This window comes from Perognathus longimembris, chromosome 10, assembly GCF_023159225.1.
Source record: "Perognathus longimembris pacificus isolate PPM17 chromosome 10, ASM2315922v1, whole genome shotgun sequence".
Classification (NCBI taxonomy): Eukaryota; Metazoa; Chordata; class Mammalia; order Rodentia; family Heteromyidae; genus Perognathus; species Perognathus longimembris.
The window spans coordinates 54,146,357-54,172,695 of record NC_063170.1 but is presented as its reverse complement, the minus strand read 5'-3'; the positions used below and the strand labels follow the sequence as shown (position 1 = coordinate 54,172,695).

Here is a 26,339-nt window from a genome sequence, read left to right as displayed (position 1 = left end):
TTAAAGGTTCCATGAAGGCCTGAGAAGTTGAGGTTTATCATATCATTGAGCCATAGAACTTACATCCTTTAGAACCAGCATTTTAGACAGCAAGGTGTGGAAATCACTAATATATATATATATATATATATATATATATATATATCTCAAAAGCAAGTAAGTTATATAAGCATTTGCACAAACTCTTTTCTGAGAGCGTAGAAGGGAAAGTTCTCTAAAATACAGTATCTACCTCACCCAGCCCACTGACGCTTGGACTTTACCATGAAAGGCAGTGCTTTCAGCTAAGAGTGATGAAACCCAATTAAATAAAAAATACTCCCAGGTAGATGTGCCTGTTAGGTTCCTTCTGCAACAGTAGCATTGTGGGTTTGTTTGTTTTTTTTCTTATTGAGATGAAGGTCCCACTTGTATTTCCCAGTCTAACTTGAAACTCATGGGCTCAAGCCATCCTCCCACCTCAATCCCCTTAGTAGCTGGTATTACAGGTATGTACCACTGTACTTGCCAGGGGTGGTTTAGGATGCAAAGTGACAGAATGGTGAACCTGGGGTTATTTAGAGGGGAACAAAGAAGAAAGAGATGAAAGGGGGTGAATAATAATATGATTTATGAAGTACTCACTTGGTGCCTAGCATGGTGTGAAGTACAAAGGCCTTTTATTTAGGTCTATGCTTCTTGGTGGGACTGATTTTGCTTCCCAAAGAACATGTGGCAAAGAGTGGAGAGTCGTTTCTGCTTCCCAAGACTGTGGTGAGACATGCTAGGAAGAATAGGGTCTGGAGGCCAGACAGAAAAGCTTCTCAACATCCTACCATGCACAAAGTAGGGACCTGCTCACTCCACGCTGCCCAAACCTCTAGGCCTGCCACTCTCGGAAAACCTTGATCTAGACTGTCTGATGAGATGCTGTGTGGAGGGGGAGGCTTATTTGCACTTTTCAGAAAGGGGAAAACTGAAGGAAAGGAAATGATATGTGTCTTTCCTAGAGATTCCCACAGCATGTGTGTGTAGCCTCTTCAAAACTCAAGCTTAATTACTCATGGCAAAAGCCAATTTCACTTTTATCGACCATTCAGAGTCCATCATTCTGTGACATCCTCTCTGTGACCCTTCATCTGTGCTCCTACTATTCTCATCCATCAGGGAGCTGGCTTCTGACTTTTCCCCTTCTCCAAAATGTAGCTCTGATGAGCACCAACATACTCCTTACCAATGAGCCTTGCTTCCATCTTGTATGAGACGGAACTTACGTTGAATGAAGTTTCATGATACCAGGCCAGGGGTGTTCATCTGAAGACCTAGGTATCACCCTTGAGAGAAGGGAATGATAATAAGAATGACAAGACATGCTCCTTCTACTTAATCCAGTTCCACTCACACATTAGCCATTGGCTCAGGCCTGGAGAGTGGAGGGATCCAAGGAATGTGAACCCTCCCTCCCGGGGAGGGTCTGCTGAGGTGATGGGATCTTTAGGGAGGAGGCAAATTCCTTGTGTTTTTGGTTTGGGTTTTTTTTTTCTTTTCTTTTCTTTTCTTTCCTTTCCTTTTTTTTTTTTTTTTTTTTTTTAAAGCCAGCCCAGCTCTCCTTTTCCCAGCAGCCACAAGAATGCTACAGAGTTTGAGCAGGGGTTAAGGGGGTCTGGACAATATCACAGAAAGGCAGTCATTAGCCCTGAGGTTTGCCCAGGAGATCGACAGGGCTAGAAGTACACATAGAACAGTGCTGTTAGGAAGTTGAAAGTGTCTCCTAGCAATGTCTGCTCAGGGGGACAGTCAGGACTAACTGGATTGAAGTGCCTCAAGGTATAGCAGCAAGACCTGCTTGACTCCAGGAACTCTTGGAGTTGTTCTCTTCTCTGGTAATTTGGAAATGTGAAGCTCTTGTACTTTTTTTTTTTTTTTTTAATCTTTCGTGGCTAAATTGAGCAATCAATTTGAAACTGTTGCTGAACAAGGAGGTTGTTTCTGGCAAGATGATACTCATAGATTATCATTAAGCTCTGGAAACAATACTCAGAAAAATAAAAGCAGTAGAATGGAAAGCATGTTTTTATTGGGACATCAAGGTCATGAAGTCTGAATGTAGGAGGAAGTCAAATAGCTCCGGAGCTTGAGAGGCAAGACTTCCCCTTGCTCCCCTGAGCCTCTCCTTTCTTCTCTCTCTCCCCTCCCCCCACTCTTGAGACATCAGTTCTTTTCTTCTTCCTCCTCTTTATTGACTCAGTGGTTCAATTTTTTTTTTCTAGCAAGAAGAAATGATTCTGACATTGGAGAGAAGCCATGATCATTCTGGAACTTTCTTTTTAGAGCTTCACCTTCTCATAGAAACAAGCAATTGCTGAGTCCTGTGCACTTGATATTCACAAAAATCGAGCTAAATAAAATAAGCATAACCTATCAACAGCTGCTCTGCTCCTCCTCTTCCTAAAAATTAACAAAATAAAACAATAAGCTAAGTGCCAGTAGCTCACACCTATAATCCTAGGCACTTGGTAGGCTAAATCTGAGGATCATGGCTCAAAGTTAGCCTAGGCAGACAAATCCAAGAGACTCTTATCTCTATTTAACAACTGGAAATGTCACAAGGGGAGCTGTGGCTTAAGTGACAAAGTACCAAACCGGAGCAAAAAGGCTAAAAGACAGTGTCCAGGACCTGAATTCAAGAAAGAGTACTGGCACACACGTCATGGTCGCCATCGTCGTCACTGTCATTGTCATTATGATGAGGCTCATAATGAGGATGAGGATGAAATAAATATGTGTGTGAGCTGAAGAAAGAAGGTATCTGAAGGGGAAGATAAATAGGAGGCTCTAATTAAAATGACTTTGTCTAATTATTTCATTCCATAGCAAGATATGTCATTTATTAAATTCTCCTCCCTTTGAAGGTATGTATGGTATGGAGAACAGATGTGGTTTGTGTGTGTTTCTCTGTGTGTGTGCATGTACAGGTGAGTGCACACATGTGCCAATACTAACCCTTGAACTTAGGGTTTTACACTCTTGCCTAGTTCTCTCCACCTCCAGTTCTAGCTTTTTTGCTAGTTTACTGAAGATAAGGGTCTCATAGACTTTCCTGCATAGGCTAGAGACCCTCAGATCTCAGCTTTCAGAGTCATTAAGATTATAGGTGTGAGCCAACAATGCTTCGCTCCCTTTTCATTTTCTGAAGTCCTTTTCTTGAGTGGAATAATAAGGAGAATGGAAAGATATAATTTGGAGAGAGACTATTGGTGGTTCCAATCTTGGCTTTGCCACTTATTGGATAGTAAGGAACCAATTACTTCACCTCTATAGAGCCTTGTTTTCTTAACAGTTTGGTGACGGGTATCTTCTGTATCTTAATAGCTTCTAGTAAGAAATAAAGAAAAGGATGTGTATAAATACCTAAAATACATAGGCACTCAAACTCGCTAACTTAATTTTTCAACCAAATAAAAATGAGATTAAGTTGATGCTCTAGTGGAATCCCTCAATTAAGAATCCTTAACAGTCTCCCACAAGGAAGGAGAGCTAATCTTCATTAAACCTGTTCACAGGAAGCAAATGGAATTGATTATCATTTCAACTGGCTCCTTATCCTGAGTGGTGCAGCCTTTGAACATTCAAAGTGGGAAGACACCATAGAGAGAGGAAGGCAGGCGCGCCAGAGTAAACAGACGTGCAAGATTCCAGATATTGTAGACAAGTGATTTTTAGAAGGAATTCTTGTAAACGCAGGGTTAACAGCCCTCAGGAGCACAGGCGATCTGGTTCACGTTATCATTTCTTAGTTTCTTGAAACCTGTGACTCAAACTGGGCTGCCCTTTAAGCCTGGGAAATCCCTAAAGCGGAAACTGGGGGGGAAATCGGCCCTTTGTGATTCGCTTCAAAATGAATCAACAATGATTAGAGCCAATTTCCATGTTGGATCCATTCAACTACTCAACCTTGAAAAGTAGAAGCACCATGCCTTTCCCTTTTCCTTCCTGTGTTCCCCTCCCGTCCAGATCCCACTCCCTCTACCACACCCTTCACCCCTCACACAAAGACCTTCCCACTCTCCTGGCCCAACCAGCCCTCTAGTCTTTTCTGGCAGGTATGAGTTGGTTCCATTTCTTTTTTCCTCTGTGCAGTTGTCATGTTTTGCTTTTCCTCTTTTTCAGTAAAGCCCATGATTTAGGTAATCACTATTGTTCCATGGAGTTAGCAAAAGTTTTTTTGAGGTGTGGTGGGAAATGGTCATCACAGTGAGGAGGTACTGAGAGTCACTGGTTAATTGTATTAAAGGCAAAGTTCTTTGCCTTTCCCAAACCAATTACTGTGGGTGGGACAGCATTTGGACAGACTCCGCCAGTGATCTTTCTAGATCACTTGGGGATGTGTAGGGGCTTTTGCTTCCTCTTCCTGCTCTCCCTCTGTGCCTGGGAACAAACACTGCTGTACCCAAAAGACAGGCAAAGGTAATTCTGAGATAGTGCTGTGGGTGGTTTTTATTTTTGTCAGTTTTCTTAGTCCACTGTGACTCAGGACAGCCAGTCATCCCTGACCACAAGTTCTGGAGATGAAAGAGGGGGCTTAGGACCTGTTCTTGCCCTTCCATAGCTGCTTTCTAGGAAGGCAAATGGATACGAAGGCATCCTTGTCAAAACACATTTCTCTTTTCCAAATACCAGCCTAGTGCTCAGACAACCTTGAATGACTGTTCATGTCCTGCTTCACACACTTTGTGAAAAACAGCAACAGTCCAATTCTTCATACCTCTCTTTTTCTCTCCCCTCCATATCTCCCTCCACCACTCTCTCTCTCTCCTTCCATGGTCCTCCCTCCGTCTCTCCCTCCCTCCCTCCCGTCCTCCTTCCTTTCTTCCTCTCTCTCTTCTCTTTCGCCTTCCCTCCCTCCCTCCCTTCTCTCCTTCCCTCTACCTCTCTCTTACTTGGCTTCACCCTCATCCATACATTCTGGGAAATCGGGTTGGATACACACCAGAATAAAAGCCTAAGTGAGGAAAGCTGCTCACCCATGTGCCACATCCTCCGTGTGTCCCACATTCCCAGCAGTGTACATCATTCCAGCATGCCATTTGCCTTGCAGTGCCCCACACATAGGCACTCAGCAGAGGTCTCCCCGATGCTATGATGGAACTAGAGGACAGACACAATGATAACAGAAGATGGAGGTGTCCCTTGGAGACTCTTTACTGAGATTCAAAACATAAGTAGAAGTTTGCTGAGGAGGCCTACTAGAGAAAAGTGTGCCAAAGAAAAAGGACAAAGCCTGCTAGGCTGAAAGTTCTAGGGAAGGAGTGAGGAAAAGAGGTAAACTCATTCACTTAATACACATTTTATGAACGCCTACCTTAAATCACACATCTGTCTGTTCATTTTCTCCCTAATGCTGAAGGCATATACCAGCAACTATGACAGAATAATGGTCTTATTCTTAAGTTTCTTACAATATCATGAGATAGGCAAGAGAGAGAGAGAGAGAGAGAGAGAGAAACAGACAAACATGTGACAGACAGCAGAGACAGAGAGACACACACACAGAGAAAGATCACTAGCCTTATCTGTGGATCTGCATCTATACATTCAACCAACCACAGATGAAAAATATTCCAAATAAAATTGCATCTGTGCTAAAAATGTACATATAGTCCTTTTTTGGGTAATTGTTCCCTAAACAATACAATAGAACAACTGTGTCTACCAACGTTGCCATTGTATTAGGTGTTAGACATCATCTAGGGGTGATTGAAATATGTGCAAAGATGTGCAAATCCTGAGCCATTTACTATCAAGTGATTGAGCACCTGCAAATGTTCATATCTGCAGGGGTCCTGGAACTAGCCCTGCACCCCCACACACTTGAGATACAGAGGGAGCACTGTCCCGGGTCATTACAGATAAGCATTCAAGGAACCCATGTGCCTGAGGACCAGAATAGCAACACTGATAAGAGTGACTCTGAACCCAGAGGGGAAACTTGGTAGAAAATATGGGTTGGAAAAGGCATCCTGGAAGTTTGGGTCTGTGAAGAATGCATCTGGACAAAGGAAATAGGGGAGGCTTAAGAAACAAAACTGGAATGAGGCAGCTGCCTCAAGAGGAACATATAAAACCGGTCTCCAACTTGGGCGCCTGGTGTGAGGGCTTCTAATCGAAGTTTTGAACTCTGGGATTCATTCTGGATAGATAATAAAGAGTCTGTGAACTCATAGATATTCCGTGCAAACTTTTTTGTGAACTCATTTGCATTTGGTTGTTGTTGTTTTTTACCCCCTTAGGGAGTATCACTAGTTTTTGTCACCATTTAGAGTGACTTGAAATTACTTTAAAACTTGTGCTTGTCTATTCTGATCTTTGTTTGTAATATACCAGGCACTCATTTGGTTTCTTCTTTAAATTTTATGCTCTTTCTGATTATAAAGAGAATCAGGTATTTTTTTAAAAATATGCATTTTCTTTTATATAGTACTTGTATAAAGGGGTTTCAATTCTACAAGTCAGGTTAGGTATATAATGCTTCTTAATCAAAGTCACTCTTTCCTTCATTCTTCCTTATCTTTCCTAGCCCTACCCTCAGTTACATAGTTCCATTTTTACATAATATATGTTGAATGTAATGATTGCATTTATCTACCCTCCCTCCCTCCATTTGCATGTCTGTCCTTCTTATTACCTCCCTACCCTTAAGACACGTTTCAGCAAGAATCCAGTTTTTATACACTCAAAGGGAAACAGAGTTTCCAGGAGTGATTAGATGAACTTGTCCAAGGCCATTGGTCACTCATTGAACCCAGGGACTCTTGATGAGGTCAAGTCCCATGCTCACCCGTGCTGTCAGCTGGGTGACCCACCTGATCAAGTTTCACATGGACTGAGTCAGAGCACACCCTCCCTGCCAAGGCTCTAGAGACTCAACTCTATGAAATGCCAGGCTAGTATTTTGCCTGGTCACTGAGCATGACTTGAATGTTCATCTACTCCTTTGATTCTCGTCCGCTAACAATGGCTTCTGCTTCTAAAGAGACTGTGACTTGTGACAAGTGACTCTGCTTTAAATACCTGCAGTCTATTCCATGGTTTTAGTATGGAATAGTAGCAACAAGCAAACATGGAATTGCCACTTTAAAAACCCCATGCTTATATGAGCCTGCTTGCAAATTCACTGCTTGGACACGTGTTCACATTCATTATTTTTCTTTTTCTCTTTATGACATAAGAGGTAGAGGGAACATGACAACCGAACCTTAGAGTCTCCGCTTCTCATATCCGACACTAACTCCTTGTCTCCTAGTAGACCTGCTCACTCACTGTCCCTACAGGAATTATTTTAAAGCAAATATCACATATCATATAATTTATCTATAAAGACCTCAACATTGTACAGGATTTTAAATAGACTTGGATATAAGTAGCATGCGCCACTTGCCAGGTCATGGGAAAAAAAATCTGTACTATAGTACAACAGCCTGTGAAAGAGGTTTATTGAAATGGGTCTTAGACACTGTCTCTGAAACATTTCTGTTCATTGGAATCTATGGGTTGAAAGTCTCTGATAATCATAAGTATCATTGTTGGTAAGAAGTCCGTGGAATCAGCTATGTTGTCAGTTTTGCTGTACTGCTTGTTTTGAAAACATGAATTTGTTCCAATCCCATTCATATATTAGGGAATCATTTGAACATAACTGAATTTCATGTTTATTTATGCACAACTTCATCCCTGAGAAACACTAGATGAATGCCAAAAAACCTAGCATCCCGATGAGCTAAACTTGTAAGAAGATAGAAACACCCACCCGTGTACCTGCCTCTACCCTCTACTCGGATAGAAGTTGAGCACCTTGAAATAAGACGCATCCATGCACATGGGATGTACCCATTTCCTTGGGACTTCAGGTAACACCCTTTCACCATGTCGTGATAGTTGACAAGCTGCACCCTACCTAGACTCACAAGCAAATGCCAGGTTATTCAAGGCTAAGTGTAATATTTATTGTTGCATTTATGAACCATTTAACATGGGTTGCACTGAGCTACTGCTTTTATTAACTTCCTATTCCCATTTCCCTATTTTCTTTTTGTTCTCCTCCTTCTCACCCCTTCTTCCTCCTCCTCTACTTCTTCTTTCTTCTTCTATCCTACTCCTCCTTTTCCCTTTTCTCCTCCTCTTTCTTTTTTGTTATTGGGGATTGAACCCATTGAGTCACATCACTAGAACCTATTTTATTTTCAGGAAAAAGTCTCATTGTATAGGCTAGCCTTGAACTCTTGATTCTGTTGCCTCAGCCTCCCAAGTAGCTGTAAGTTAAAGTATGCCACCACGCACCCCCTTATTTGTTTTTCTAATGTATCGCTACATCACTAACACATTTTGTTGTTTCTTTTCTATGCCCCCAAACCTAGGGGTCTCAAACTCAGTAATACTGACAGTTTGGGCTGGATAATTCTTTGCTAGGGGTGAGGCCTGCCCGGTGCATTGTCAGATGGGTGGCAATAACCCAGGCCTGGCTTTGATCCACTAAAGATACCAGTTGTGGCATGTCCCCTGCCCTATTGTAGCCACCAAAAATGGTAATATAGGCATTGTCAAATGTCCTCTGCGGAGAAGAGCAAAATCACATAAATTTTTTTCCAAGCAGTTGAGAATGACTACTGTATTTGCATTTCCCATAATCCTTGTGGTGTTCCCCTGCTCTGTGTAGCCAAGTGAGTTTTAGTAAAGTGCGTGTTCACTCTTGCTGAACTCACGATACCTACTGTACAAGGGCATCCATGTGGGTTATTCACATGAGCCCCACTCAGTGGTCACCAAGCACTAAATGGAAATTCCCATATTATGGGGATCACTGACCTTTAACAAGACCCTTACTTTCAAACTGTGTAAACCCTGAACTCTGTAGGACCTTATAACAAAAAATGGCATTCGCAACCATAGCTACCATTTGGGGGCTTCCTCAGAATGATAGAAGCATGTGTTTGGTAGGTTATAGTCAACCTATAAGAACTCCACTGTCTATCACCTCCACCCCCAGTTCTTTAGCCTGAGAGAATTGCAAGAAGGAAAACTGAGGTACTAAAGAAAGGCATGATCTGGTGATATCAGCCCTCTAACAAGAGAAGAGGAAGAATTAGACCAGGGCTTGAATTCTGGAATCTACCTTCTGTCCTTGAATGTCTTCACTTAAGGACCCAAGGAACTACTTCCTAAGCAATTACTTCCTTTCCCAAAGTAGAAATTGCAGCATTTAGGACACAGTGAGCAGCTGAAAACTCAGAATGCTCACCAAAGGAGCTGAGCTCAGTAAAAATTATCTCATAAAACTGCACTGAAACTATGTGCTATGGTTAAAAATAACATTGTCAAAAAATAAATAATTATATGGAAATATGCTCATGCTTTATTTATCCAACAGCATCTGTGTCTGTTTCTACACACAAAAATACTAAAAAGTCTTATCTCAAATCAGGAAGCACAATTATCTTTGCATGTGAGGATTTTTGCCCAGTCATATTATGATATATTTATCCATGAACAGGCATATATAAAGTTATATATATGTATACAGTTATAGTTATATACTTATATTTATATTACAAAACCAACTTTTTAAAGTTTAATTTTAATGTCAAGTTGATGTACATACATAAGGTAATGAATATATTTCTTGGCAGACTTGTTAACCCCTCCCTCATTTTTCTCCCACTTTCCCTCCCTCATCCCCCCAAGTTGTACAGTTCTTGTCCAACATATTGTCTTGTATTGCTGTTGCATTGGTTCACCCTTTGTCCTTTCCTTTGTCTCACCAGTTTGTTGGTCCCCTTCCCTCCTCTAATTCAGATAAACATATATACAATACTCAGGATACCAAAATCAAATATGTGACAACAAAGGAAAAAACATAGGGGAAAATAAACAAAAGAAAAAAGAAATAACTTCACATAGTACATTAAAAACAACAGCAACAAAGAAAAACCTGTTGTTTCCATAATCTTGGAGTTCGTTTCTCTTAGCATCATCTTATATGATCATATGTACATAGCCTATTGTGATCCTCTGCTAGGACTATCCTAGACATATACTAATTGTTACCAATGAGAGACATCATGGAATCTATTTTCCTTGGGTCAGGCTTACTTCACTTAATATGACTTTTTTTCCAAGTCTTTCCATTTCCTTACAAATGGAGTGATATTTTCCTTATGGAAGCATAAAATTTCATTGTGTATATAAACCACATTTTCTTGATCCATTCATCTACTGAGGGGCATCTGGGTTGGTTCCATATCTTAGCTATGGTAAAATAATACTGCAATGAATATGGTTGTGCTGGTAGCTTTAGTGTGGCTTTGTTTGTGGTCATTTGGGTAAATTCCCTGAAGTGGCATTGCTGGTTCATAGGGGAGCTCTATGTTTAGTATTTGAGGAACTTCCATGCTGCTTTCCAGGGTGTTTGAACAAGTTTACACTCCCACCAACAGTATAATAGCATTCCCTTTTGGCCAAATCCCTGCCAGCATCTGTTATTATTAGGTTTCTTGATAATGGCCATTCTTACTGGGGTGAGGTGGAATCTCAATGTTGTTTTGATTTGCATTTCTTTTATGGCCAGAGATGTTGAGCATTTCTTCATGTGTATATTGGCCATTCTCATTTCCTCTTCACAGAAGTCTCTCTTTAAGTCTTTAGCCTACTTATTAATGGAGCAGTTGTTTCTTCAAGGATTTGTTTGGGGGAGATTTGATTTTGAGTTCTAAGTATTTTAGATATGAAGTCCTTGTCTGTTTTATGGCTAGTGAAGCTCTTCTCCCAATCTGAGGGCTTTCTATTTATCTTCAAGCTATGTCCTTTGCCATGTAGAAGCTCTGCAGCTTAATGAAATCCCATTTGTCCAACCTTTCTTTGACTTGTATTTTGGGGTCTTTATTAAGAAAATTTTGACCTGTACCAAGGAGTCCTAGTGTTTCTCCTATTTCTTCCTGTAATGTTTTCAGGGCATCTGCTTTTACCTCGAGGTCTTTGATCCATTTGGAATTGATTCTGGTCCAGGGTGATATATAAAGATCTAACTTTAGTGTTCTACAGTTATTTAACCAATTTTGCCAGCACCATTTGTTGAAGAGGCTGCCTTTCTTCTTTCCTATCTTTTTTTGGGGGGTGGTGAGAGGCTCCCTTATTGGAGACTAGGTGGCCATAGGTCTGCGAGTTCATTTCTGGGTCTTCAGTTCTATCCCATTGTTTCTCAGGCCCATTCTTGTGCCAGTACCAAGCTGTTTTTATTACTATAGCTTTGAAATAGAGTTTGATGTTTGGTATTGATATTCCTCCAACACTGTTTTTTCTGCTAAAGATTATTTTTGATATTTGAGGTCTTTTATTATTCCATTTGAATTTTTGGATTGCTTCCTCTATTTCATTAAAGAATGATGTTGGAATATCGATGGGTATTGCATTGAATTAGTAGATAACCTTTGGCAGTATTGACATTTTCACAATGTTAATCCTCCCAATTCAGGAGCATGGGAGGTTAAAAACCACCTTTTCAAAGAGAGGACTAAAATCTGTGATCACATAGGCGATAATAAGAGAGGAAGGAGGTAGTTAATGAATTCAAGTCAGATTAAATTCTAAAATGCAGAAAGAACTTGCAGATGTGATTACAACACTACCACTGTCAGTTAATCTGAAAGAAATTGGAGACTGGGAGCAAGGCCAGGGAATTGGGAGACCAGAATATGTTATTTTAGTTTTTAAAAATGAGAAAAATGTGGATTCAGAAACAAGAAGGCCATGGATCTAGTATGCAGAACCCAATTCTTAACACACATTTTTATGAACATCTAAAAGAGAATATTTGGCTAGAGATGGTTGGGAGCCTGCAAAGGCTCTCAGTCATGCTAGTCTAACTCCATTTCCTCTTTCAATAGTTTGCTTTTGATAGCTCAATAAAATATTCCAGACATTATGCACTTCAGTTCCAGTGAACACATTTGATAAACAGATGTGTGCTTTTCCTTGTGGAAAGCAAAGGCTTGATGATAATTTGATGAGTTAGATTTACAGTGAACTGAATTATTAATAATTATTACCAATGATTGCAAACTGCCTGAGCCAGGATCTATGCAAGGCCTGGCCATTCACAATCTTGACAGTATGTCTTAGAAAGGTGGAGACATGGATGCTTGGAGAGGTAGGGCCACATTCTTGAATACACACAGCACAAAAATAAAGTTGGGAATTGTATTCTCAACTATGCTAATGTTTTTCACTTTCCTTATGATTACATAGGTATTGAAATGAAGACGTGAACTAACTTGGAAAGACTTTAGATTTTGCCAGAGTGACTACTAGGAGTTAATTTCCCCTCCACCCACACCCCTGTCTCCACCCTGAGTTCCATTTCCTTGGAGTTCCATTCCTCTAGGCACGAGGAGGGATTGGGGGAGTCTACCCAAGGGAGGCATGATCATGAATAGAAAGCCAATCCCACTGTTCTTTTCCTTAAAAAAAAAAAAAAAAAAAAAAAAAAGAATTGTAGTCCCCTGGGCCACCCGGAGGTTCATCTTGCAGAAATTTCCATGGACATTTTGCCTGTGTAAGAAAGAAACCTTTGGTCCATTTATTTCACTAGTTCAAATACAAATAAGTCTTTAGCCAAAAGGAAGGGGAAAAAAAATCTTCCTGGCTCTAAAACTGAAGGTTTATCTCTGTTTTCAACTTTCCCCAAAGTATTTTGTTATATAAGTGAGAAGAAAGGCAGAGGAAGAGGGTGTGTGTGTGGAGGGGAGATGATGGAATGGAGGAAGAGGCAAGAAGGAGAAGGAAAGAAAAAGAGGATGGACACACACATGCACACACAAATACACACACACACACACACACACACAGAGTGAGAAAAGGAAAATTTTTTCCTCTGTGTGGTACGATCCCATTCTTGTTTAAGGCAGTAGGGCAAAATGAAAAGGCTCCAATTTCTCCAGCTGTTTGGTCTGGGCTGCAGTGTAAACAAGCCGGCCCCCCATCTGGCCCCCAGCAGGCTGGAACCACAGCAGCCCTCCCTGCCAAACCACCATGAACTCTCAAGGAGCCCCCAGCCTGCTGAATCAGCAGGAGCAGCGCTTGGAATTTGGCTGTTTCCCATTTTTCCTTCTGTGTGCCAAGAGCAGAGTATTCAGGTGAAAGGGGAAGCCGTGGAACTGTCCAGGTCAGCTGGGATTTGGAGATTAGGACACAGTTCTCAGAGCCTTCCTAAGAGTTTGTAGCATGATTATTCTTAGCTGACATGCGTGGGACTGTACTAAGACTAGATAGACCTTAGGACTTGGGTTTTGCTGGGTTCAACTGTATTTTCTTCTGGGTCAGTACTGAGTCCTGGCATATTTGCATTCATGAAAGGCTGTGCCTTCATTAAAAATATGTAATAAACACATGGAACAATGAAGGCTACTTGGCTTGAAGCTGAGTCTGATAGACTTGCTACTAGGTCACATGTGTGGTATGATGGTTGGCATGGTTGTGTTCCTCTTTATTCAGCTTTTGGTTTTATTTTGCCCCTGTGTACTGAGAAGTTCCTGGAGTGACAAATATTGCACATAAGTAATCTCAGTTGGATCCTTGAAAAAGGACCTGTGAAGTAGGCACTATTATCATCCTCATTTAACAGAAAGGACAACATCAAGAAGTCCTTTGCCCAAGGATGTACAGTCCCAAAGTGTCAGAAAGTGAAATTGAACCCCAAACCCATCCCGAAAGCCCATTTTCTCTTAACCATCATTTAATGATGATTTTCGGATTTTTTTCCCCTGGAAAAAAAATAATTTGGCTAGTTAAACAGAAATGTATACTGACAATAGAGAGAATCAATTTCCAACTGAAATACAGCTATTTCAAGTGACTTGCAAAATGTTTCAGATGCTTGCATCTGTGGAAGAGCAGGGAGCATGATCTGTTGTATTTATGCCTCCTGTGCTTCTAGGAAGCTCAGTGCTACCATCCAATGATGCTAACTGCTACTCCTTTAATGATGGCATGGGGATGATCTTGGGCTCTTCTTTTGGCTCATGATGCTTTCAAAATTACTGAAAGAGCGCATAGGACTTTCATAGTAAGGAGAGGAAGAAAATGGAAGGTTCTCTGCCTGCCTTCCTGCCTGAGCGCTCCCTTCTAAAGAGCTTCTCAAATCATAGCTCATCTTTCTTTCCCTTGTCTGATTCCTGACACAGGCAGCTCTGGGGCCTTTAGCCCTGAATACTGAGCTGGAGCCTTAGAGGCAGCAACAGAATCATAACAGAACACTGGGAGATAAGCATGCCTCCAGTCTCTCTCCTCCATTCTGTTATCTGCACATCAGGCAGCTCAGAGGCCTATGCCTAGCTTGTCCAATGGGGCTGCTTAGAGATAAGGACTCTAGAAGGACTCCAGGGCTCGAGAAGAAGGTGTGGCTGCTACACAGCTGGAAACTGAAAAGTCATGTCAAGATTTAAGCAAAGACCTCCAAGAAAGCAACTGGAAAATTTCTCTTGCACCTGAAAGAGAGGTCATGGATCAAGGAAGGGGCTTGAATGCAAACCACTGTCCTGACTCATTGCTTCTGTGCCTTTTGCTGGAATTCCTGCATTTGTAAAATACTGATTAATGCCCTCCATAGCTAAGATACTGTTCCCAATACTTGGGGTACTTACAAGGCAGAAGATACTGAAACTGATAAAACCACTAAAAATAAAATCCCTGTACCTTCTCAGCACCTGTGTATTAACAGAGCCCTGCTGTGCCCTACAATGCGGAATTATCCCTGATCTGTTCCAAATATGGAGAAAGAGGTTTGAAGCTTTTCTTAGATTCTCTTGCATTTAGGGTAATGGATGCACATTGCATTCAGGGTAATGGATGCATTACTATAAAGATAGATAGATAGATAATAGATAGATAGATAGATAGATAGATAGATAGATAGATAGATAGATAAAATAAATAGGCGTGCGTGTGTGTGTGTGTGTGTGTGTGTGTGTGTGTGTGTGTGTGAAACCATTTGCTTTTTCTCAATGACCACAGGCTTGATACTGTTGGGTTTAAATCTAAGTTTTCACCATCCAAGAAGCTATTTGACACCAAGTTAGTGCCTTAACTTCCCTTAGACTCAGCTCTTTTCATCTTTACTCTAGAGTTGTTAATAACCTACCTTGAAAGGTTTACAAGAGAAATGAAAGCCTAGTCATATGAAAACATGTGTGTGAATATTGATAGCATCATTATTCATAAGAATAGCAAATCTGAAACAAGTCAGATATTTCTAGGCTGATGAATGCATTATCATAGTATGATGATTCTTAGTACAGAATATGCCTCAACAACAAAAACATCAACCAAAAGAAATTTATACATAAAATATAATGGATGACCACCAAATATATTAAGAGATTGAAGCCAGAATTAAATGGCTATGTTTCTGAATATCGGTGGCAAATTCCTATAATCCTAGATTCTCAGGAGACTGAGATCTGAAGATCATGGTTCAGAGCAAGCCTGGGCAGAAAAGTCTATGAAAGGAATCTTTTAATGAGCAAAAAAGCCCAATGTGATGTTGTGGCATAAGTGGTAGAGCACCAGCTTTAAGCAAAAAGGGTAATTGAGAGCATGAGGCTATGAGCTCAAATGCCAGTACTGGCACACACACACACACACACACACACACACACACACACACACACTCCACAAATATGATGATCTGAAAAGGGCCAGTCAAAAGTGATTGCCAAGGGCTGGGGTCAAGGTCAGGTTGATAATAATGAAGCCAAATGGACAACTTCAAGATGATTGACCGTTTCCTAATCAGCTTGGTCCATCCGTGGGCTCCTACTTGATAGATCTATGCTGAATGGATGCAGAAGGAAAGGAAGATAAGACGTGTAGCTTAGAACACCAGGGGATTTAGAACCCAAGAGCCTTTTCTCAGGAGGAAGTGAAAAACAGTGGAGGAATTCTCTCCAAACCTTCACACGACCTTTCAGAAACCGATCTCAACAGAACAATTAGTTATACTTGAAACCAAAAGCTGGCCAACTCAGTAATACATGCTTGTATTCGCTCTCACTCTTTCCTTGCTATGTTCTAGTTTTACTCACTCCACTTCCTGACACTGTGCTCACTAATAAAACAGCCTAAGAAACTTGGCTCTGGTCTTTGATCTGGAAGGAACTTAGAGGAAGGGCACTAGGCGTGGCTCTGTGACTAGATTCTTGCCAATAGAAATGAGTGCTGCTTAGGCTCTAGGCCTTCAGTCTGGGGTCATGTTCTTTGGCCACTTTCTCTTTTCCCTCCTGTGAGCTGGACTCACACTCTAACCTAGACTCAGACATGTATATGAGGGACTGGGCATGTAGATCAGTGGTAGAACACTCATTTGGCATGTGCAAAGCCCTGGGTTCAATCCTCAGCACTGCAAACACAAACAAAACATGTAGATAAACTCAAAACTCCCAAGAAGGAAAGTAACGAGGATATGGGATGACTATTTCCTGGATACTTCTGAGGGAAAGATACCTTGCCAAGCTGGAAGTCAGTTCATCTCTGTGCTTGTTACTAAGTAAGGAGGACAGAAATCTCCTGATGTCCTAAACCACTGCATTTCAATGCCATCATAGTAACTGAAAACACTTGCTAGAGCATGGCAATCATATATTTTTATCACTGATATTACAACCATATTAGGAAATGACCATGGTGCTGTGAATAATGATGCTTAGATAGTAGAAATAAAATATATTCCCTATCTGTAGGTGACTTCAGACTTCAAAGGTGATATTTTGCTTGGTTTTGTAGTCACATTACCATGGCTGGGACTAGAAGTGGACCGTGTCATTAACACTAGTAGCAACTGACCCAGCAAGAGATGCTGGCTTGAATGTTACTGGTCTTTGTACATGGAATGTTTATGGGGATTTCCAGCCCCAGGAGATAGGGTGAGAGCAGTCGGCAGCTGTGGAAAAACCAGGACACAGCAATACTCATAAGCCTGAAGGGATTTCTTACATGTCTGGAGAAAATCTAAGGCCTGAGTGGAGTCCAGGATGTCTTCCCTTCCATTTCAGTGAGGAGAGTCCGCAAGGAGATCTTGAACCTGCTTGTTTTATGGCAGATGGATGGGAGGCAACTCCCTACAGCAAAAGCATCTATACCCTTCTCCAGACAACCTCTGAGACTTGGTGGCCCAGAGAGCTGCGTAGTTGATGAATTCTGTGTTGAATTCAAAAGATCACTGTCCTTAGAACTAAAACTTCTCAAGAAGCTCTGGAAATCCAGGAGATCCCAATGCCCCAACACCCCATTGGACACTGAGTCAGAGGCAGCATGGTGACCAGCTGCCATTCATTGTTTTCCTCTATTTGTATCCCCTAGGGGACTGCTCATGTGCCATAAGAACATACCTTGCTTGTTTTATGAAATGAATGTTCACTTCTTTTGGAGGCAAGAGGATTGGACTCAGGGCTTTCTGCTTGTTAAGCAGGTGTTCTACTACTTAAGCTATTCCTCCAGTCCCCTCCCTTCCCCCCTCCCTCCCTTTCTTTCTTTCTATCTTTCTTTCCTTCTTCCCTCCTTTCTCCTCCCCCCTCCTTCCCCCCCCGCCCCCACTTTTTTTTGCTTTAGTCATTTTTCAACCAGGCTCTTTGCCTGGGACTGACCTCATATGATAATCTTCCTAATTATGCCTCTGCAAAGCTGGGCTGACAGATAACACGAAACGCCATGCCTGGCTGGCTTCTGTGTTGATATGAAGTCTCCCTCACTTTCCCCCAGGCTGAACTTCAACCAACATCCTCCTGATCTGACTCTCGGGTACCTGGGATGAGACACGCTCAATAGTAGTTTTCTTTTGAACAAGCTAATCATTTCTCTCAAAACAACAACAACAACAAAAAAAAAACACAAGCTATCAGATAGCTTTAAAAAGTAATTGTTCTTCTGAAACAAATGTTATGACTTCAAACAAAATCTCCACTATGTTCAAGGCAAGCATTCTACCACGAGGCCATATTCCCAGCCCTATCCCCACCACTTTGCTTCCACAGAAAGCCCTCCCTCTTGGGAAGCAAATGAGGATTATTGATCATGCTCCAATCCACATAGCTTCAATGTGCCCCCAGATCCACTACTCTTGTTCTGTTTTCCACTGTCTTCCCTGTCGACTGCCCATTGTGTCACCGTATGATGCCAAGCTGTGTGGCAGGACCCCACATGGCACTAGTTAAGTATCAGACCCCCAAGAAAACACAAACAAATGCTAGCTACAAGGTCACGTTATTCATGTGACACAGCAGTTCACTGGAGAGGGAAAAAAAATGTTAGCATGCAGATGCAAGAAATTTTAAAACCATAATCTGCCAAATAAAATTGTTTCCTTGGAGCTAAGTAAATATTCTCCCAGGGGCAGACCTAAGGAATCAGACAGCGGCCTCTATTTATGATTTCCCTCTCTCCCTCCCTCTTTCCTCTCAACCCAATCAACTCAACAGAAAGCAGCGGCATTTCCTTTATTAAAACCTCCCTAGTCCCAGCATGGAACAAAAGTAGTGAAACAGAGAGCCAGCTACCCTTAAAATATCCCAACCAATTTGTCCCTTCTCTGTGAATTTTTCAATGTTCCCCTCTCATTTTATCTGTGTGTATACAGATGAGATTGTTGTCATTATCTTCGTCTGAATGCCACACAAACTAATAATGTAGTAGTAGTGACCCATTTTACTGATGATAAAACAGAGGTTTGCAAAGCTTGAATGATTTGCCAAAAGCCACAGGGCTAACCAATAGGATCTTCTGAACTTTTAGCCTGTTCTTTTTTTAAAGAAATTAAAGCTAGAGAGGAATAAACCTTCAAAAATATGAAGTAGATGACTATTTTTTAGTACCCTTTCCGTAAACTCTTTTCATGTCAGGGAAACCCCTTGTTGTTCTCTCCCATCTGTCCCTAAATCGTCAAGAATCCCAGCAGTTCCAAGATTATCTTTTCTTAGTGACATTTGACCTTGCATGGGAAAGTCTTGGAAAGCACCAAAGAATCTGTCATGGCTGAATGTCGGCCCCTTCCAGCCACGTACAGTTGCTTCTTCTTTGGGTAACAGCGTTTCCCCAATGTTTCTTTGGTGATTCTCAGCAGATTATTCTATGCTTCACATTTTAACACCGCTGCATGCTCAGGGTTGCCTAACATGTGGTCATGTTGAATGTCAAATTCACATACAAGACTTCTCAAAACAGCCTACATTGAATTCCCCATCCATGAAAAAAAAAAAAAAAGCAGGCTAACAATTCTTCAAGGCCATTGTTCTCATTCTGTAGTATTTTAAGGGGAATGACAATGACAATTTGATAGAGTTTTATCAATAGAGCAATTCAGATCCCTGACTTGGTTATAATTAGATTGGACTCGGCAGTGGTTTTCTAGCAAATCACAATATATTCTTTGGATGTGCTTCTTCCTGGATCCCCAGGATATGCCTTTCCTCTGCTGTTGAAAATCTCAAGCATCCCAGTTGGCAAGCAAGAGACTTTTCTCTTGGTGGACTCCTGTGGATTGAGTGTGGACAATGATTGTTCTGCTTCCAGACAAGCACTGGGGAGCAAAGAAGGAGGGCTTGGAAACTTGGCCACATGTTAGATGTGACCTCGGGGAGTCAGTGAGGCTCCCGCATCCCAGGCCTCCAACTGCGCTCCATGACCTTTTCAGAAGTTTGAACTTTATTCAAGATCCAGAGGCAAGAGATTGCCCCCTCTCAACACACACACACACACACACACACACACACACACACACACAGGCACACACGTGTGCACGCACACACATGTGTGCGTGCACACGCACATACACACACAGTGTCGCAACTCTAGAATTCTGGATCTGACATTCTCTTCCAGGAGACTTTGTATATACCCTCCACTGTGACACAATGGACCAATAAAGCACTCAATTGCTATCTTCTCCATGGTAGTCTCTCATTTCCAGGAAGAGAAATGAAATGTGAGGTATATTTTGGATGCTATTTGCCTTAGATGTTTGTAAAAAAAAATTTTTTTTAAAAGATGTCACCCAGGGTTTTTATGGCAGGTATATTTTTCTCCTTCACCAAATGAATAATTAATGTTGCTTTACTCCTTAATGCAGACAATTTATATGCATGAAAGCCACCCTTTCCCTCAAAGCAGCTTGATTTTTGTTTTCTTGAAACCCACTTGGAGGATAGCATAAAATAAGTAAACATTTGGGTGGTCACATTTGAAATGAACCAATTTGCCTTCTATGAGAAACAGATTCAAATGCTATTCCAAGAGCTGTGGCTTTGAAATTAAGTAGCACAAGTTGTCTGCATGACCTCTGACTAGTTTGGACTATTGTTTTAATGGCCGTTTTTGCTAATGGGGGGTGGGATTGCAAGATCTAGGGACATAAGGCCACAAGAAGCCTCTTCTCCACAAACAATCTTCCCATCAGCAGGAAATAGGCAGTGGTACTAACCGTGCATTTGGCTCTGAGTTTGTAAAACATGGTCTTTCGCTGTTCCCCCTTCCATGAGGTGACAATTTGCTTCTCGGTGACCCAGGATGTATTCCTGGGCCTTCTGAGCCAGATAGCTTTAAGTTGGGTACTAGAGATGGACATCGACTGTCAGTGAGAAAGTCTGACAGAAGGAGAACAAAGAGTTGCAAGATTTCTGCTCTTCTCCATCAAATTCAGGTCTCCTCTCACAGTGCTACTCCCTTCTTATCTCTTCAGTTCAAAGGATCGAAGCTATGGCTGCCTGGGTTTGCTGGTCTCTGGGTACCTGCTACCTCTTGTATACTGTCTAAGCCATACCTACACCTCCCTTCATTGACAACCAATCACTTCAACTGATATTGGTTGTTGTGATGCTCCAGTTAGTGCCATGATCCTGAGAAATCCAACTGTTTGTTTTTTTTGTTTCTCAGTGTACCTAAAGAATACTGGGAATGGGCCTTCTGAGGATGACTCTCACATTGGGTGAAGAATAATAACAATGGAATGTTCCCCTTACCATGTGTTTCCACACACTGAAGAATCTTAGTGGAGACTGAGCAGTATCTTAGTGGATATTAATATTACTGTTATTGAATAATAATACTAAAGGATCCCTTCAGGACACTGGGTAAATGTGGACATGGGAACTATTGTACCAAAATACGTGCTATGTATTTGACCACTAACTTGTCACATCTAGTGGGGATGCCAGCCCTATTCAGCTGGACTACTTGGCACTGAAAATATGTTCATTTTGAAGCTACCATGTGTTTGTAATTTTAATAAGCGATAATTCATATTACAAACACAAATAAAATGGCTTCAAAAATATTCTTAGAGTGGTACAACCATCACCACTATCAAATTCCAGAATATTGTCATCACCCCAAAAGGAAATCCTGTAGTCATTAACTCTCATTCCCAGTTCCCTCTCTTCACAGCCATCAGCTACCACTAATGACTTCTGGTCGGATTGATTTGCCAGTTTAAATGGAGTTTCAAAGGCTTTGATTCCTAGTCTTTAGGAACACTAAGCCCACAATCTAACATCAGTTACAGGTGCTCTGCTCTTCCCATTAGGGATATGTATATGCATTTCTGATGATGTACAAAGCTGACCCAAACAGGCAAAGTAGCATTCCTCTATAGAAGGAATCTAGGGGAACATTATGTTCAATCAAAAGGAACCAAATCATAGAGAATGAAGAACAGACATTCATTTTAAGATCAGATGAAGGTAACAAATGTTACTTTTCAATAAAGAACTTGATGGAATGACAATAACAATGGGAAATCACAGACTCTTTAATATGTGCCAGATATTATCTAATTTTGTTCTTGCTGTGGTCCTATAATTGAGCTGTTGAAATTATTATTTGATAAGATGAGGAAACTGAGGCTCAAATAAATTAGATTGCTAGCCTAAGATCACACCACTAGTATGTGGTAGAGTCCTGACTTTAAACTTGGTATGTGTCATTCCAAAAGCTTCTAAGCAACCGGGCACCAGTTCATGCTGTAATCCTAACTACTCAGGAGTCTAAGATCTGAGGATCACAGTTTGAAGCCAGCCCAAGCAGTAAATAAAGTCCACAAGACTCTTAAGTCCAATTAATCATCAAAAAGGCAGATTGTAGCTATGGCTCAAGTGGTAGAGTGCTAACTTTGAGCATAAAAGCTCAGGGACAGCAGCAAGCCTCTGAGTTCAAGTCCCAGTTGCAGCAACTGGCGTGCGTGTGCACACACACGCACACGCACAAAAGCAAACACAGAAACAAAACCAAGAACAACCAAGCTTCTAAACAATGGTATTAATGTGTTTCCCTTTATTATAGCTTTAGTTTTAGTTTTTTGCTATATAGTTCTCTATGTGCTCCTTACATTTTAAACATTAAATCACGTAGTATTATACCAAAAAAGGGAGTTTGTGTCATTCCCCATTCCTTCCATTTTGTTTCATATCAAATTCCTTTCCATGTATCATTCTATCTATAGTCTTATGGACCTTGACCAAAATGTTCAAAGTCTGGACTCTAAATCTCTATGCAGCACTGCTGAGCTATTGGAAAGGCTAAGCATTTTGCCAAAAGAACAACTTGCTCAATATTGAATTTAGATCCTATTTAAATCAGATTCCTACCAGGGGCATCATTGTAATCCCTTTGTCTGAATATAATGTCTAAAAAGTTAGAAGCATAACATTCTCAAATGCATAGTGAGCCTCTGTCTAGTATTTCTTTATCTCAGTAGCAATGGAAACAGCAGGATGACACAGCTAGCATACGCAGGACATCACAAATTGACATGTATTTAGTTGGCTAAAAAATATCCTGAAATTAGATTGTAAATTTAGATCCTATACTGATTTATTTCCTCCAGGGCAAGAGAATTATAATCTGTTGGGTTGTCTTTTCTTCTGTACAAAAATTACTTACATTATTGCAGAACAAAAATCATTTGCAATTATCAGCATCTATGACTTAACATGTAATTACAAAGTATATGCTCTAATAACGAATTAATTTTAGGGAAGTGGTACTTTCCAGTAGAGCAACTATCCAATAGAACTTTGAGTCATTTCATGATGGAGAGGTTCTCTCTCTGTGCTGTCTAGAAGGACAGCCACTAGTCATTGCATTCATGGCCTGTGAATAAATTACCATATCATTAGACTAATTAGATGTTATTCAATTTTAATCAATCCAGGGTTAATTCCAAAGAGCTACATGTGACTAGTGAACACTCTATTGGATGAACAACAGGCCTAGAGCCTTATCTGACCTAGTTAGAAGAGTTAATACCACTTCGAAAAGGCTCAAATGAATCTATTTGCCTTATTTCCAAATTGAAGACATTTGCTTCAGACTCCTCTCTGCCCTGCACTGCCTCCCATCAGTCTTCATTTTTCCCTTTTCTTGGAAGAGCGGGAAAGGACTGATCTGTTTACAGATTGCTACCCGCTGGTGGCTACTTTCCAGCTGTTAGATCACACTGGTGGCCCCCCCTGGGAAATAAGGACACAGTCCCTGGGTCCTGCAGTCAGAGTGGATGTAGACGCAGCTGCAGACGGAGGGAGCTGACGTGTTCTCCCCAGGAGCTGAGCAGTAAATGTCACGAGAAAAGCCCTTGAAAATGGTTCTCATCTCCCGTCTCCCTTGCCAACACACTGGGATGAAGTGTTCTTGCATGTTGAACTTTCATATTATTAATGGTTTGGAATGGCTTCTGGTAAAGAGATTCCAGGATAGAGAAAGAAGCCAGTAAATTTTAATTATCAATGAAGTTCCCCGAAAAGGTCATAAAAGATCATCATGTGTGTAACCCCCCAAAAATATTTTTAAGGAACTATGTTGTCTTTATGACAGAGCAATACAAGAGGGTTTTTATTTTTTCCTACAATTGTTCTTGGAAAAACCATTTTAATAAGGAAAGTGATCCAGAACCCTCTATGAGCACTGGTATCCCACATTCAGAAGGTGACATGTAAGACAATGGTGGCTTGGAATTTTTTCTAACTTCTGTATTGGACTTATTGAGGGCATTTTCACCTGTGCTAAGTGCAAACACCCTCAGTGCTAGCTCTCACACAGCCCTTTCAGCCTCTTTCCAGGGCTGCTTCAGCACCAGAGCCCAGTGGTTAGGATTGGCTTGTTTTGTACTGAAATTTGCCTGCAAATAGCTTGGTGTTATGTCCTGGCTTTGCCAGTAGCTGTGTCTGAAGGAATCTAAAGCACAAGGATCTGAGTTTGAAATCCTTTTGCTAGGCCTGGCAGCCCCCTTGACTTTTATGTCTTCTATAACCTTTCTCTCTCACAAACACCCTTCCATGTCCCCCAACCCCCAGTCCCCTACTACCAAATAAGCAGAAGCCTTTTCCAGAAGATCAACTTCGTTATAAGTCCCTAGAACCTCTAGACCAGAAAAATAACATTGAGAATCCGGATTGCTATCAAAGTCTTCAAACTTCACTCTCCCTTGTTTCTTAAGCCTGTGGTGCTTAAAAAAGACTCCCAGGGGACTTGGATAACTTGTATAAACCACAGTGTTCATTCATACCTCCCTCTCCCCTTAAGCTAATTGGACTAACTAGGCATGAGTTTATTGTGGCACACTGTTTTTGGAACGTTCTGAAATGTGTGTGCACCTTTCTGCCTTATTAATCACAGGAAATATGATGACTTGTATATTTCTTTCTAATATCACACATCATATTATCCCAGCAACATCATTTTCACTTGAGTTCTCAATTTAATTTACCTTTCCAAAGACTGGAGGTTGAACAGAAGGTGAAGTGCATCTCTGTGAATGTGTAGGGAATCTTTTCAAGTTGACTTAATGTAATCATCTCATTTTCTGTGCAGCTAAGATTGATAGCGTACTTACCACAAGCCAGCCAATGTGTTAAAGAGCTTTAAATGAATGGTCATTTTTAATTCTCAGAACACAAAATTAGTAGTGATGTTTTCTTCTCATTAAAGATAAAGAAGCTGAGGCTGAGAAGGGTTAAGTGACTTACCCAAGATTACTCAACCAGTTAGTCAATGATAGATCCTAGGTGCCTTTGACCACACAGCCTTTCTCAAACCCACCGAAGACTTGAGTTCCATTCCCAGCTCTGAATTTTACAAACCAAGCAGCTGTTTGACTTCTCAGGCATATATGTATTTGCAAAGTGAATGCAATTGTATTTCTTTGTCAAGGTTAACGTAGTAAGACTTGTGAGAAATTATTTCTGAATTCTAAAGTGATGGGCATGTGTATTTGGTTGCTATGTATATGGGTATTAGTGGCATCTCTAAATAAAAGAATTCTAATTCATTGACATATCATGTTTAGATTATAGGAGAGAGGGCTTAGTATTCACCATGAGGAAGATAGGGGTAAAGAGCTACTGGCTTTGGACTACATCTAGCATGAGCCCAGATATTGAGTTTCCACAAGGAGCTCCATTAAAGGTGGTCTGGTTAAATTAGTAGCCAACTCAGAGCTTCCCATACTGTTTCCTGTATCGATTCTTTCTTATTTTACAGATGTGTAAATGTTTTGTAATCCAAGTAAAAGACTTAGTATATGCTTTGCTTTTATCTGTTTAGGGATCTGGGTAGAAAGGTTGGTATGAATCTGCAGAGGTGAAGAGCTGTAGAGATACTCTTGATACTCTTTGTTTTATATCAAGTTTGAGGAAATTGCTTTGGAACATTTTTTTGCCTCTCCTGCATTATTATTTTTACTCCAACTATTAAGATGGCCTTCCTCAGCTTTTTTTTATGACTTAGACTTCTCTTTTATGACCCAGAGCAATGAAAACCAAAATCAACTTAAAGTGCATTAGCTCTCTACTGTCCCAATGTTATTTAGAAGCCTAGATGCAATGTGTCTTTGTACACAGATCTCATTAGGAAATGACCTTGGGCTAGGATTGTAATCCTAGCTACTCAGGCTGAGATCTGAGGATCTAAGTTCGAAGCCAGCCAGGCAAGAAAGTCTAGGAGACTCTTATCTCCAATTAACCACCAAAAAGACAGAAGTGAAACTGTAACACAGTGGTAGAGCATTAGCCTTGAGCACAAAAGCTAAAGAACAGTGCCCAGGCCCTGAGTTGTAGCCCCACTATACCTCTCTCTCTCTCTCTCTCTCTCTCTCTCTCTCTCTCTCTCTCTCTCACGCACACACACACACACACACACACACACACACACACACACACACCAAAAACACCTTGTTTTCTGAAAGCAGCCCTCCTGGTGCACCAAGTATTTCAAGGGACATTAAAATTCAACATTTCATGGAATTGTTCCACACAGTATTGACATGCAACTTTTAA

The 26,339-nt window shown here is 41.0% G+C and overlaps 1 long non-coding RNA gene across 1 annotated transcript; it reads right to left on the bottom strand.

The window, feature by feature from the left end:
• Window positions 1-1,452: 1,452 nt before the first annotated feature.
• On the bottom strand, window positions 1,453-26,170 carry LOC125358723. The gene is made up of 2 exons (XR_007212370.1): window positions 26,132-26,170; window positions 1,453-2,165 (listed from the first exon to the last, which is right to left on the bottom strand). It is a non-coding gene; the product is annotated as an uncharacterized LOC125358723 (long non-coding RNA).
• Between the last annotated feature and the right edge of the window lie 169 nt (window positions 26,171-26,339).